The 17,173-nt window shown below is 30.8% G+C and overlaps 1 long non-coding RNA gene across 1 annotated transcript; it reads right to left on the reverse strand.

Annotated features, from left to right (window-relative positions):
- On the reverse strand, positions 1-2,101 carry LOC120080603 (uncharacterized). The gene is made up of 3 exons (XR_005482570.2): positions 1,811-2,101; positions 549-701; positions 1-282 (listed from the first exon to the last, which is right to left on the reverse strand). It is a non-coding gene; the product is annotated as an uncharacterized LOC120080603 (long non-coding RNA).
- Positions 2,102-17,173: the final 15,072 nt, after the last annotated feature.

Raw genomic sequence — 17,173 nt, forward strand, 5'->3', positions numbered from 1 at the left:
TATAATTCGAACATCATTTATTTGATTGGCCTGGTATTACAAGCACTCATTTATTTGATTAATGTATCACACTGTTAACAAAAACAGTTTATAATTAACAAATAATATTACAAAGGCAAAAGCGAGAGTCAACACCATTAGGAATGCATTCACAACCCTTTGGTGGGATATTTCCATATTTTGCCATTGCTTCATGGTAGCATTCTGATATTCCAAATGGCCCTGAACATGTCCCTGTTGAAGCAAATTTCACTGGGCATGTTTTTGATTGATCCTCAAAATCTGCCAATTAAATCAAACTTACATGTTATTAATGAGAGAGATTGTTCTGATAGAAACGTAGAGTATCGAACAATGAATTAATGATGTATTTCACTAACGATGTGTTAGCTACATCTACGAACACGAAGAAAGAAACACATAACATAGAGATGCGTATAGGTAATAGGGTTGAAGCATTTATATATAGCACTTTGTGCTTAGTCATTTGCAGTGTCATAGGACAGATTCAAAGCATTTCATAGAGATTGTGTTATTTAAAAGCTTACCTTGAGAATGAGAATTGGAAACAAGGCAAAGGAGAAGTAAGAGAGGAAGGGAAATGAGCCTGGTGATCTTCTCCATAATAACACACCTTTTTCTGTGCTTTGATGATATTTACTTTTGCTATGATCTTTTCTTTGTGGTTGTGATTATCCAAGCTGTTGATGTTAAATTCGTATATATATTAGTTTCATGAGTTGTTTAAATGGAAACAAATATATGAAAACTTTGAATGACAATATATCGTAATTTTCATATGGGAGATACAGCAAATATGTTTATATTTTTTCATACTGGATCCATATATTTGGGATTTGTTTCCTTTTCTTTCCTTTCTTGTTTAATTTGTCACAATTTGGATAAGATTTATGATTTCTTTTACAACTCTCTGGATAAAATGCGGTTTTAGTTCTTGAGGTTTAAAGTTGATGTTTATTTTAGTCTCTAAAATTTTAAAATAGATATTTTACTCTCCTTAATTTGAAAAAATAGTTCTAAACGGTCCCAACATAATTTTAACCTAACGTTATAATTAATTAATTAAATTAAAATTTTCATATTCAATATCTAAATGGTTCTAAATGGCCATTTTTTGGGTTGAACGCTTGGTGTGCTTGTCTGACTCGCTGAGGCATTTGTGCATATTTTGGAATAAGCTTCAGCATTGATTTCCAAACTGGAACAATATAATATAATCTCGATTTTCGTCTAACTTTTTTTGAAATCTTGCATTCCAGAGATTACAATGTCTTTTATTTAACACCACCGTGATTATGGTTTTCCTTAAAACTTGCCTTTCCGTTTACAACCCCAAAGTAGTGAGTTCGATTTAAGTTTCAAGATTTATGACCGGAGCTTGATTTTAAAGGTTGAAGAAGTTTCTGTTTGGTTTAAATTTGAAACCTTGCACAAGATTAAAGCGGTTTTATTAGGCTTATTAGGCTTTCTCGTGTCCAGGCTAGAGAAGACTGCACATTTGTTGGTTCAAGTCCCAAAATTCTTACTCGTGTAAAAAAGGTAACAAATTGTTGTTGTTTTCATTTACTAAGCTGTTAGTATGAAAAATTATAACACTTTCTTTTTCCATCGTTTTGTAAGCTGCCCACCACCTACATGAAGGAAACCGTGAGGTCCGTAGTGGAAGCGGAATCTGTCCCGATTTTTAGTTTTGCACAAAATTAAATTACAGAACAAAAAAATTATGCATTATCAAAATGTTTTACAGAATGCTTATCACAGAAGAAATTAGGGAAGAATTAAAACTTACCCTTGAATCCAAAAGGTCTTCACGAAATCCTAACTTAGAGAATTGCATCAATCCAAGATTGGCCACTATCACAAGTTAATCTACTGTATTCTCTTAAGGGTGAGAATTATAAGGAAAGTTGTGGGCTTCTCTCACTTTTTAGGAGAGGGAGAGATTTTGAGAGAGAAGAAAAACCTTTTTTCTTCTATATGTTTTCTTAAGAGAAAAAACCACAGAGAACACTTCATTGTCCTCTATCTTGTGAACAAGATGAAGGCCATCGTGAAACTATCTACTTCCTCTCTTAGCCACATGACTGGATCAGAGAAAAATGGTAACTCCCTCCTTAATTGAATTATTTATTAAACTCAAATAATTTAATAAATAAATAAAATAAATATGTATATATATATCGATATATATTTAGATATATGATAACCAACTTATCATATATTATATATAGTTATATGTCATATCGAATATAATACAACCTATACTTTTTATATTGTCTCAAATACAACATATAATTTATAGTTTGAATTTCTCTCAATCAATCATGATATTTAATATAAATCCAATTCATATTAAATTCAATTATATGAATCTCATCCATACAATTAGTATTTGAATCAAATTCAAATATTGAATTCCTCTCAAAATAAATTTTATATTATAATATATCAAATACATTTTATTAATTATATCACATACAATTAATTCCCTCAATTAATTTCAACTATTCAAACTAATCCAAAATTAATTCTCAATAATCTCTATTTAGCTAAAGATGGGACCTTATAGATAGGTGGATTGAAGCTCCAATGGTACTTGAATAATTAATGAAACTCCTTTAATTAAATTATTTGACATCTATTAACTGTCGGTCACTCTACTAAAGACCTAAGCTGCACTCTTTGCACTAGATATATTTTTGTATCCATTGGATATAACCAGTCAACAGTTCGATAACCTTTAATAAATTACTCGTAAGTACAGCCAGACAAAAAATATCTTTTTGCCCCTGTAGTTACATCTAACTCCTTCACATTGTTTAAGCTCCGGAATCACCCTTAAAGGGAGCAATTTATCTACTTACCCCAACATTAGGGAATGTGCGAATTTCATCTCGTGTAACTGTGTTCCCAACTCTTCAATCAGATGAATCCCCAAAATAGTAGGCATATTGAGTCGGCGATCTGACCACTCTCACCCATGCAAATTAAAATATTGTCTTCATAGATAGGAGTTCACAACTCACTCTGGATTCAGGTCATGTCACCTATGGTCATTCTGGTGAATGTAAGTCTCTACAATTAACGGCGTTATATAATGAGGCTAATCATTTCGTGGTCCGATCTTATACAAATTCTTTGTATTGAATACCTCCAATCACATGTCTCTGCATGAATGATCAGGATCAGATCATTTGTAGCACTTTACAACACTTGTAACATCTATAAAGCGGGTCGTATCCGTAGTGTCGCAAGGATAAAATACCCAACCTTATCCATCTACTACATACCATTTAGGTTATCATTTAAACATTATCCACTTGTATATCTCTATATACATGTTTAAATTACATAAAATATCCTAGGATCTTAGTTTATTAGATTAAGTGTATACTCATAAAATAACAATTGTTGTATTAATAACAATTTGTTTATATAAAACAAACTACGAGAATACAAGATAGATTTAGGACACCAATCCCAACAATCTCCCACTTGTCCTACAGCTTAAGAAGCCAAATGTACAATACAAATAAAATACAAAATACAATAAACTAGGTCTACAGGATACCCCAATAACATCTACCCAATACAATAAACTAGGGTACACACTATACCCCAATAACATCTACCAATTGCCTTAGATAATATGTCGCATATCCTATAGACCTAGACTTTCTAAATGACCTTCGAACACTTTAGCGCTAAGAACCTTTGTAAATGGATCAACAACGTTGTGCTCCAAAGAAATCTTCATTAGAATCACGTCACCTCAATGCACAATCCCTCGAATCAAGTGATATTTCTACTCAATGTGTTTGCCTCTTCAATAACTCCTAGGTTTCTTAGAATTTGCCACAACACCACTGCTATCACAATAAAGTGTGATGGGCAAAGACATATTTGGAACAACTTCAAAATGAGTAAGAAACTTCTTAAGCCAAACAACCTCTTTAGCATCATTTCAAGTAATTACATATTCGGCTTCCATTGTGGAGTCTGCGAGATGCATCATTACTTGATGCTTCCCCAAACTATAGCTCCTACATTTAGAGTAAACACTAATCCTGATGTGGATTTCTGAGAATCCCGATCAGTCTGAATGTCAGAGTCTGTGTATCCTGTAAGGATTAAATCCTTATTTCCATACACAAACATATAGTCTCTCGTTCTCCGAAGGTACTTGAGGATTATTTTGACTGCTACCTAGTGATCTAATCTTAGATTGGATTGATATCAAATGAAATCTCTACTGCATAGCAAATGTCAAGTCTCGTACATAACATTGCATACATGAGACTACCAATAGTCGATGCATAGGGAAATCATCTCATTGCCTCAACCTCTTGAGGAGTCTTAAGACATTGTTCCTCTCAAAATAAACTTTATATTATAATTCTTCTCAAAATAAACTTTATATTATAATGTACCAAACACATTATATTAATTATATCACATATAATTAATTTAATTAATTATATAACATATAAATAATTTTCTCAATTTATTTGAACAATCCAAATTAATCCAAAATTAATTCTTAATAATTTCTGTTGAGCTATAGAGAGGACCTTATGGACCTATAGATTGAAGCTTCAATGGTACTTGAATAATTAATTAAACTCCTTTAATTAAATTATTCAACATCCATTAACTGCCGATCACTCTACTAAAGATCGATAGTTGAACTCTTTGCATTACAGATATATTTCTATGTTCGTTGGATATAACAAGTCAATAGTGCGATGACCCTTCAAAAATTGCTTGTAAGTACAACTTGGTCAACATTATCGTTTTGCTCCTGTAGTTACATTTAACTTCTTAAGTACTACTGATCCCTCTAATGAACAATAAGTCATAGTCCAAATATGACCAAATCCCTCTCATGCCAAGAGAAGGTGTAGCCACATTTTTCAAGCTCCGGAATTAGCCCTTAAGGGAGCAAGTAATCTACATACCCCGACATTAGGAAAATGGTGAATTTCGTCTTGTGTAGCTGTGTTTCCAGCTCCCTAACCAGACGAATCCTCAAAATAGTAGAAATGTTGAGTCGGCGATCTGACCATTTTCACCCATGCAAATAAAAGGACAGTCTTCATAGGCAGGAGTTCACAACTCACTCAGGATTTAGGTCATGTCACCTATGGTCATCCTGGTGAAATGTAAGTCTCTTCTATTAACAACATTATATAATTAGACTATTCATTTCGTGGTCTGACCTTATACAAACTCTTTGTATAAGATACCCCTGCTTACATGTCTCTACATGAATGATCAAGATTAGATCATTTGTAGCACTTTACAACACTTGTAACATCTATAAAGTGGACCGTATCCATAGTATCACCACGATAAGGTACCCATCCTTATCGATCTACTACAGACCGTTTAGGTTATCATTTAAACATTTTCCTCTCGTATGTTTCCACATAAATGTTAAAATTACATAAAATGACCTAGGATCTTAGTTTATTGGATTGAATGTATGTTCATAAAATAAAAATTATTTTATTAATAACAATTTGTTTATACAAAATTTATAAACTACAATAATACAAGAGATATTTAGGACACCAATCCCAACAGTCTCCCATTTGTCCTAAAGCTTAGGGAGCCAAAATCTCTTTTGTATTCTCGTAGTGCATAGAGACATTCAAGGTTATCTTGTAGCTTAAACATGTATGTAGAGACATATGGGTGGATCATGTTTAAGTGATAACCTAAATGGTCTATAGTAGATGGATAAGGTTGAATACCTTATCCTTGTGAAACTACGAGTACGTCCCGCTTTATAAATGTTACAATTGTTGTAAAGTGCTACAAATGATCATCTGACCCTGATCATTCGTGTGGAGACATGTGAGCGATGGTATTCTATACAAAGGAGTTAGTAGAAGACCAGACCACGAAATGTTTAATCTCATTATATAATGTCATTCATAAGAAAGACTTACATTTCACTAAGTTGACCATAAGTAACATGACCTGAATCCTGGGTCAGTTGTGAACTCCTACATATGAAGGTGGTCTTTTGATTTGTATGGGTGAGAGTGGCCAGATCGCAGACTTAATACGCCTATTATTTTGAGGATTCGTTTGATTGAGAAGATGGGAACACAGGTACACAAGATAGAATTCACTTATTCCCTAAGATAGGAGAAAGTAGATAAATTTCTCCATTAAGGGCTGATTCTGGGGCTTTAACAATGTAGTGTCACACCCTCTCCTGACCCGAGAGGGGTTTGGTCATAGTTGGACTATGATTTATTGTTCATTAGAGGGATTAGTAGTACTTAAGGAGTTAGATGTAACTATAGAGGAAAAACGGTAATTTTGGCCCAACTGTACTTACGAGTAATTTGTGAAGGGTCATCGTACTATTGATTGGTTATATCCAGTGGACACAGAAATATATCTATAGTGCAGAGAGTGCAATTGTCGTTCTTTAGTGGAATGCTCGACAATTAATGGATGGTGAATACTTTAATTAAAGGAATTTAATTAATTATTCACGTACCGTTGGAGCTAAAAACTACAGGTCCATATGGTTCTCTTTGTTGCTTAACAAGAATTAATGAGAATCAATTTTTAGATTAATTTGGATTGTTCAAATTAATTGAGGGAATTAATTATATATGATATAATTACTACAATATATTTGATACATTATAATATAAAATTTATTTGAGAAAAATTAAATATTTGAATATGACTCAAATATTAATTATGTAAATTGGATTCATATATTTAAATCTAATATAAATGAGATTTATATTAAATATCGTTGTTGAGAGAATTAAACTATAGGTTATATTGTATTAGATACAATATTAAATTATAGGTTATTTGTTATATTTAATATAACATACAGTTTAATATATAATATATGATAAAGTAGTTATCATATAAATATATATTAAAGTTTGTTATTAAAATTAATTTTAATTTTAATTTTAGTATTTTGAAAATAATTTTAGGGAGGGAGTTTTTCCTCTCTACTACGTTAGTGAAAGCAAGTGGATGGTTCAGTTCTTTATCTTCTTCATCCTAAGGCTGGGTTATAGAATAGTTCAGTAATTTTTCAAAGCTCTCCCTATCACTCATCTTTTTCCTCTCTCAATTAATTATTTCCCTCACCAAATAGCTAGAGCCCACAAAACTTCTGGATTTTCACCCAGAGAATAGCTTTCCATCGTGGTGGTATTCCTATCGGTTCAAGGGTTTTCTTTTGAAGTTCGATCTTCAAAAGTAAGGGGTTTTTAAACCCATTTTCATTCTTCTGTAATTTTCTCCAAGCATGTTGTATTTTAGTGAAATGCATATTTTTCTATTTGTTTTTGTAAAACTAAATGTCCTGTAAATTTGGGTTTTTGGGTCTGATCCCGTTTACACTCAAGGACCTTTAATGGTTCTTTCAAGGACAATCCTCAATCAAGACGATGTTGAGGTCATTAACCACGAAAAAAATTTTAATTGAATCTTTCTAAGTTGTATAATTAAAATCGGACAAACAAATAGAGGCAAATGACGGAAAATACAATTTGACATTTTTGCTGAAAAGAAACAAATTGATCTACATTAGATTTTAGCATAACTCTAAAACATCTAATCAATTTCAGCAAAAACTAAATGAACCCTATTTAACATCTAATTTTATCAATGATAATTCAATGATTTAGGACAAAAGCCACCAAAGGGTAGTCACTTGTCCCTTCACATAATTGAGACACTCCCAACCAATTATTACACCACAATAACTCTTACCATTTCTGAAGTTCATCTTGATATCACTACAAGAATTTTAGGCTTTAATGCAGTTGAAAAAAGTGAAATCGGATGTATAATGTCGGTTTAAAACTCCATATTCATTCACAACATCTCCTTCTCCTTATGCGTTTGAACAACAATCCATCTCCAGCTTCTTCTCCATCATTACTCACTTGGTAAATTTCTTACTCTTTCATAAATCTCCCATATTTTCTTTGATTTTCGTTAGTCTACATTTAAACCCTCCTCTATTTTTTTTTTTTTTTCCTTTTAGCTAGGGCTTTATTTTTTTCTCCAAAATTACCTTATAGGATTTTTTGTCTCTTCTTTTCTCCTTGTTCCATTTGAAAGTAAACTTGATTTAAATTCCATAAACCAATATTCAGTGAACTCATCTGAAGAAAGGTCAGAAAATTACATCAGAGAAATCAAGAGAGGAAGAGAGGTAATTCAATTGGTTGGAATTGATTTGCAGAAAAACAATTCTCAATATATCTTTTTTCTTTGTTTCTGACATATGATTTTTGGTTTTCCACACACACATCCCTCAATTTACAGATGGTTGAAACGAAGAAAGAAAAAAACAACATCGAAGTTTATCACAATCCAATTTTGACCTTCCTTCTTTGTTTTCCAATTGATTCTTGGTAAATTGATTCCCTTTTTTTCTGTTCTTCAGATTTCCTTTTTTTTTTTTTTTTTTTTTTTTTGAATGAGATGATATCTAAGAATTTAGGGTTTCCTCGTAATTTATGGGATTTTGCTCAATTTTTAGGATTTGGGTCTTTTTATTAGATTCCTTTTATTATTTTTGGCATTCAATTTCATAACTGATAGCAAAATTGAGTTAATGCCATTTTAGGTTAGGTAAAAAATTCTATTTTCTTGCTTTCCTCTGTGTTTTTGCTTTTGCTCTATTGTAACATTTTCAATTACATTTTTCATTTTTGTTTTTATTTTTATTTTTACTTTTGCAATGTCATTTTATTCTCTATAAGAATGAAGAAAAATTGTATCATAATTGTATCAAGCTGTAGGTTATGCTATATTCAATTCATGATGCAAGGATTTTCTTGATATCCCAAATTTAGTTATATAAACAAAATAATTTCAACTCTCACACATACGTAATAGGAATATTTATTATCTTTTTGTTTGTTGCATTCAATGATCTGTGTTCAAGATGATTATATGGGTACTGTCTTCGTTTTTTGTTGAATAGGGTTGCGAGGTTTAAAAATTGTATATTGTTTGTTGATCCAAGTTGCTTTTAAGAGTAAAGTATTTCACCCAAATATCACTAGTGACGGAAGCCTTTGTCTTGTCATCCTTAAAAAATAGTGGAGCCCCACATTTATGCTTTTTGAAAGTTAAATTTTTGGCCTATCTGTGATTAAAGTTCAATTTCGAGCCTATTGTGTTTGACTAAAGTTTGATTTATATCTCTTTGTATGATTAAATTGTTGTTTTGAGTCTATTGTGTGTTCAAGTTTCATTTAGGTCTATTTTCAAAAGTTAAATAAGTCGGTTAAGTTTAATAATCTTTATTATTTCGAGTGTAAAGTAAGATTACTTTAAGTGTAAGGTAAGATTACTTTGAGTATATGGGAGAATAGGGGAGTGCTCAAATTAGTTTTGCTTGATTTTCTAACTTTTGAATTCAAATATCTAATAATGGGGTAGCAAGATTGGAAAGCCCCATACTCTTCCTTGCAAGGACACTTGAAAGTGGCGCTTTGTCAACATCCATATGGTTCCTACTCCTTATGGTGCTAGTAGTGTCCCTTTAGTTCTTGGTTCAATATTTACACTACCATTAAAAAAAATGTCTAATGTATCTCATTTTTTTTTTCATTATTATTGAACTTGGTTGTTAGTTGTTATCTTTGGGCCTGTTTATAACTTTAAGGCTCAAGCCTTTTTTATTTTGGCTATTGTGCAGTAACTTTTAGTTTCTCTATTCTTTCAAATTATCGTTATTGTGCTTTCATCATCGAACATAAGCTGGCTATTGGCACTCTTAGATAAAACTAAAGAAGTTTTCAGAAACATTATTTTCTTAACTTATCTACATTGATGCCTTTACTTTTATTTTCTTCCTTAGTCTCTAAAAATCACAAAAATTAATGTATATGGACGTCCAAAGTTATCGAATTATGAAGAATGAACATTATTAATTGTGTTACAACATGATTGTTCCAATTTTCTTATTATTGTTCACAAATTTTCCTATCTTCATTGTTGGTTTTGAAACATTAAGAGCTAATTCTTTTTAAATAAGTCTACATGGAGGAGGCTATCGGTTATTGTCGTTGAAATTCAGTTGTTTTGTCCATGAATATTATAGAGTTGGAAAGTTGTTTTGTCCATGAATGATTGTGTTTTTTGGTTGTATTTTTGTTTTGCTTATAGATTATTTGGGTACAAGGATGTGAGTCTATTATTTTTGTTGGAAGGTTTTAAGTGTTGTAGTTTTCTATCGGCGAAGTACTAGAAGCTTGAAAATAGAGCACCTCGTAATCATTAAATGTAGTTTTCTCTATTAATGTACTGGCTCCGGTTCTTCTAGCTCTATTGACCTTTATTGTTTATTGGGGTATTGGAGAGTCTTCTACTGTAAACTCCATCATGACGTCATTGAAGGTATTCTTCTACTCAACCTATTAATTTATTGGAAGATGATAATACGAATTCTCTTTGTTTCTCAATGTATACAATACTTGTTGTAGGAGAAAAGAAAAGGAAAATTTTAAGGAACAGAGAAATTAACTTAATTACAACTTGGTAATATTTTGGTCTTTGCGGATCTTGTTGGTACTTAACAAGGGACTCTAGTGTGGTTACTTTTTATAGTTTTATGTTCTGTCATCGTCTCAACATTTTAGATCTCACTCTAGACAAGGGTAGATTTACTTGGTCGAATATGTGGATTTGTGTTGCTTCTTGTAGGTTAGACAATTTTTTCCAATCCCACAAAAAGTCCCTCATAATTTTTACAGTCTTTTACAAACCGAACACGGAGATCTAAAATATTGAAGTCGACAACAGGATTGGATATACTTGTTCGATGAAGATTGTAGAAGTACAAGGCTGGAAGAAACTTATGGTTCATTCTTTCAAAATTTATATTCAATACTTCTTATAAGAGAAAATACAAGAAAACATTTCGGAAGAAAAGAAAGAAAATTAATTATATTTGGATAGCTCCCCCTTTTCATATTGTTGGCATTGCAGATTTTTCGATTTATGATTTGATTTGATTTGATTGATGGGTTCTATAGACGAAATCACGCATCTTGAGGATTAGAAGGTGGAAAGGTTCAAGAAGAACATTTTGAAGAGGGGTTGTGCCCGAGGCTACTACAAAGAAGGGAAAGGACTACCATGTTGGCCCTATTCTTCTTGGATTCTTCATTTTTGTTGCCATTGTATCATGTGAGTTTTAGATTTTGAATGCTAATTTCCTCATTTCTTCTTTCATATGCTTATGCTTATGTTTTGGCATGCACAACAGAGAACATGTTGAGGTCTGATAATTTATGGATACTATTTATTTGTAGTTTAGATTTGATTCAAGGTGTTTGAGTTAAGGTTTAAGGTTGCTTTGGGTAAGATTACTCATTTTGGATACTTTTTGGGAATTCTGATAGTTCTGTTGAGAACAAGTGGTTGTGCAATATTTTTGGGACTGTGTTTCTTTGAATAGGTTCAAGGTAAATTTTTGGTTTTGTTGTGGTGCCAAAAATTTTCCATTGTCTTCGTATCTCATATCTAGGTAACCAAGCTTCTCTTCTTCAAGATCTTGAAAAAGAAGATTCTCCCATTTATTCAACTATTGAGTTTTCTTGTTTTGCAGGTGCAACAAAGGAGTAAAGATTTGGTACCGCAACCTCTTTATGCTTTTTTTGGGGAACTCTAGATCCAACACATTCACTACAAGAATTTTGCCTTAAATGTACCATTTATGCACATTCCCTATAAACACGGTTAGTTGAATATGAATTATGATCACATTTTCACTTTCAATCCTTTGTCTTAAACCTTTTTTGTTTGTGATCCTTTGAACAACAGTGGTCAAACAAATATGCCTATAACTAGACACTACTGAAGCTGGGAGAGGGTCTGTTCAAGAAGAATTATGAAGGGATCCATACTTACCAAGTGGAGAGGGACAGTAAACTCATAGTGTTTGTATTACTTGTAATGTGTTTTCAAGGCCTGAATTATTGTACGGCCTTTTAAATTATAATTTTATAGCAGAATTTGTGAATTAAATGTAATAGATTTACAATCCATACCTGAATAGTATGTCGTAGCCACAGTGTTCGATGATGATGTGTCATGTTATATTTTTTTACCAAAAAAAATGGATTCAGTAACAGAACTTAAAAAGGGACAATAATTGATAAAACAGACAGACTATGGGCTTCAATGTCAGTTTAAAAGGTTTCATTTGATTCTTGGGCTTCAGTTGCAACCGACATTAAAGGGTTTTAATTTCAGTTGCAAATTTCATTAAAGGGCTTTAATGTCGGTTGCAACCGACATTAAAGCCCTTTAATGTTGGTTGCAAATTTCATTAAAGAGCTTTAATGTCGGTTGCAACCGACATTAAAGGCTGTGTTATTAAAGCCCTTTAATGTCAATTTAAAATCGACATTAAAGACAACTGACATTAAAGGGCTTTAATAACACTGAATATTTGAATAAACTTAGGGCTTCTTTCACTTAGGAAAAATGCGACTAATTATTTTTACTAAGTGATTGTTTAAGTTTGCCCAACAGTAACACTTACATTGGATAGTTAAAAAATTTGGATTAATGTTCATTAAACATTTTAACAAACTTTAGTCAACAGTTGTATACTTGTAGCAAATCTATCTAATTCATCTTCCAAGTCAATTCCTAGGTAGGAGTGTTTCGTTTCTGTCAACTTAAATACCCAACCTAGACAGAACTAGCCTTAGACAAAGGTCTCCTATAGATACGTTAGCTACAATTTTAATCTTTTATAAAAATCAATTTAATCTTATTAAACTGATTAAAAAGATTAAAATAATATCTATTCTTATTAGAATAATTTTGTGATCTTAGGTCTGTGTGAATCATATTTTAAAACTATTTTGAAAAATGATTTGAACCTATGTTTGCATGCAATTCTGAATTACTGATTTTAATATCTAATTTCATTTAATTATAATGATTATAAAATAAATCAAACAAATTAAAACCATTCATTGCATTTGATATCATACTTTGTAAAATTATAACATTTATAAAATTACCTAAAGTAATGACATGTTTCATATAATCTCCATTTCATTACTTAACATACATAACATTTATATATACTAACATAATGAAATAAAATAGCATTCATACATACATCCAACTATATATTATAAATCTTATAATATAAATGATGCATGACAATGTTATTATGCATGTAAGCATATAGTATAACACTTATATTATATGATGCATGAGCATGCTATAAAGTAAATCATGCAACTATATATTATAATATTTATAATATAGATGATGGATGAATAATGCATAACCTATGGTGATATTTTACTATAAGGAATACATTATGACATATATAATTAAAAATATATACATCAAATGCATAATTTAAACAACAATTTATTGACCGGGATTGGACTCCTAAACTATTAATTAAATTAATATAACATTTATATTAATTTAATTAATTAAAAAACTAACTATTACATCAAATAATAGCTTAACCGGTTCAAAATAGGTGAACCATACCTTGAATCGCACAAATTGGACTGCCCAAAACCTGAACCACCTGCGAACCACTCGAACTAAGCGAAGCGGACACAAACCAGCTGAACCACGAATAACTAAACCCCATGCAAATCGAAAATTTTTTTGTCCTAGAGCATTGCAACGCTACAAAAAAATTTATGTCCGCCTTTCACAACGTTACAACGCTACTGTACAGACAGAAAACCTTTGATTCTTCTCTAATTTGGACCTCATTTTCACCAGAAAACATCAAAAACCGCACGTACGATTCAAGGCTATGAATTCACAGTCTTTATAACAAGAAGTATTCCTAAAACAATGGGCCCTTACAAATCAAATTTGTAAAGAAAGCTATAAATCTAAAGCCTAATCCTGAAAACATCCATAAATCGCAAACCACATTCATCCATTCATCATTAACATGAAGAAAAAATAGAATGCAACACCTACCATGAAACTAAAATTCTATTTTGGAAAAAAAAAAAGGAAAAATTGGATACCAAGAACGCTGCTCTGATACCAATTGAAAGAGATCGTGAGATCCGTAGGGAAGCGGGATCGGTCCCAAGTTTCAGTTTTTCACATAACTAAATTACAAAACAGAAAAGTTATGCATTATCAGAATTTTTTACAGCATGCTTATCACAGAAGGAATTAGAGAAGAATTAAAACTTACCATTGAAGACAGAAGGTCTTCACGAAATCCTCCTCGATCTAGTCATTATCATTTGATCTCCAAAAAATTGCAGCAATCAAAGATTGGTCACTACCACAAGTGAACCTCATGTATTCTTCTTAGGGGTGAGAATTACAAAGAGAGTTGTGAGCTTCTCTGACTTTTTGGGAGAGGTAAAGATTTTAAGAGTTTTTTCTTCTGTGTTTTCTTGAGAGAAAAAACCACAAAGAATACTCCGTTGTCATTTATCTCGAAGATGAAGATCATCAAGAAAATTACCTATAGTTTGAATTTTTCTAACCTGTAATTCTATAGTTTGAATTTTTCTCAATCAATCATGATATTTAATATAAAGTCAATCCACATTAAATTCAATTATATGAATGTCATCCATACAATTGGTATCTGAGTCATATTCATATATTTAATTCCTCTCAAAATAAACTTTATATTATAATATATCGAATACATTATATTAATTATATCACATATAATTAATTTAATTAATTATATTATATATAGTTAATTCCTCAATTAATTTGAATAATTCAAATTAATCCATAATTAATTCTCAATAATCTCTGTTGAGCTACAGAGGGGATCTTATGGACCTGTAGATTGAAGCTCCAATGGTACTTGAATAATTAATTAAACTCATCTAATTAAATTATTCAACATCCATTAACGTCACTCTACTAAAGACCAACGATTGCACTCTTTGTACTACAGATATATTTCTTTGTCAATTGGATATAACCAGTAAACAATGCGATGACCCTTTCACAAATTGCTCATGAGTACAACTGGGCCAAAATTATTGTTTTACTCCTGTAGTTATATCTAATTCCTTGAGTACTACTAATTCATCTAATGAATAATAAGTCATAGTTCAACTGTGACCAAATCCCTCTCGGGTCAAGAGAGGGTGTGGCCACATTGTTCAACCTTCAAAATCAACTCTTAAGAGAGCAATTTATCTACTTACCCTAACATCAAGAAATGAGTGAATTACGTCATGTGTTGTTGTGTTTCAAGTTCCCCAATCAGACGAATGATAATTTTAGAAGGTTAATAGACCTTTTAAAAAATGATAATTTTCAAAGATTAGTAAACCTTCGAAAAAGCTTTTTTCGACGGGATCTATTTTGACAATTTTCAAAAGTTGAGTTAACCTTTGAAAAAAGATGTATCGAAAGTCTATTAAATATTTTTTCGAAAGTTGTGCCCTTCAAAAATGGTCAACTTTCTTGTAATGACCCCTAGATAGAAAATTTTTATAATTTTAACAAAAATGAGATATAGTCTGACATTGATATAAAACGAAAATTTAGATCAGCATGTTATTTTAGGTTATAGGCATACAATTCTATGTTTCAATTTTTATTTGAAATTCTCAAGAATTTGTATAATTCCTATGATAGTTTTAAAACATTTATGAAAGTTCAATGGTAATATTGGAACTTTTGAAAGTATAAGGGTATTTCATAAACAGAGAGTAAAATTTAAGGGTATTTATTATAATTTAGCTATTTATTAACTTGTAAGGCCTATTTGCTCAGTAATCAAATAAAATCAATATGTTACCTCACCCTTGTTAGCAAATAATAGTTCACTCGTCATTCTGTTATGTTAAAGTTTAATTGAAGATCATTTAGAATCATTTTGTAAACTTTGGAGAATTAAGGTGTCTATTCTGAAATTTTAGATACCAAATATACATCTATTCAAATCTTAAAGGCTACTAAAAGTGCATGTATTTTGTCAACCAAAAAAAAAAAAAAGAAAAGAAAGAAAAAAAAAAGAAAAAGAAAAAGAGAGAGAGAATGAGGGAGGACGAAGAAAGAAAGAAGATAGATGAGAGAAGATTTAAAAATAGTATTTTTTTTTTCTTCTAATTCATCTTTGTCACTTAAGCATATAGTCAATTTTTTTTTGTTTAAATTTAATTATTTTTTATTTGGGACCTTTTAAACATATTCTTGAAACTTATGAAATAAATTGACCATTTAAAAATATGGGGAACTAAACAAATCTATTTTTCAAAACTTAAGGACCAAAAAACTATTTTTCCCATAATTTTAATTTGATCATTCATTATAAACATATAATCGTTATTGCTTATTAATAATTAGTTAACTATTTGTTGTGATTAATTTCTTTTACTTCATACATTATTAGCACATCATATTTATAAAACTTTTTTTAATATTCTTTATGAATATTATTTATTAACATATCATATTTTTATCTCATTTTTTCATTTTTTCCATAAAAAAATAATTTTTAAAAACTTTTTATGGTTTTTAGAATTTGGCTAAGAATTCAACTCTTGTACTTAAGAAAGATGCAAACATGGTAAGAAAATGAGAGAAAATAGACTTAATTCTCAAAGATAAAAAACAAAATATAGTTATCAAATAGCGCCTTAATGTTGTCATGTTGATGGTGTGATTGAAATAAAAATAAAATTAAATAATACAAAATTAACATTTTGAGAGTTGAAAAGTATAGGAATCAAAATAATCATTTCGTTTTTTGAATAATATACTAGAGATACGAGGGATCAATAGACGCTCTAAGATATGATTTCAACTAGATTGGCACATCCTTAACATTATCATCACAAAGTAGATCAGAAGTATGTATTAATTTAAAAACTAATAAAACCATTTCATTTGAAAGATAGTTAAAATTGAAATTACAAGGACCAAATTGACTTTTTAAAAGGTGTATAGATACCAAAATAGTACATAAAACGTGAAACATTATATATAGCAATATCTATTTGCCCAAGAAGAGCGTGAAAGAAAAGAGAAAAAATTCAGCAAATTAAAGAACAAAAACACAAGTGATCATGAAGAAGTTTAGTTTGCTTCGTCTTGTATCTGTGCTTCTCTTCTTCATCCTTGTTCCCATTCTTCACTTTAAAGGTAA

Source organism: Benincasa hispida, chromosome 6 (assembly GCF_027475165.1).
Source record: "Benincasa hispida cultivar pf3 chromosome 6, pf3_genome.v1.1, whole genome shotgun sequence".
Classification (NCBI taxonomy): Eukaryota; Viridiplantae; Streptophyta; class Magnoliopsida; order Cucurbitales; family Cucurbitaceae; genus Benincasa; species Benincasa hispida.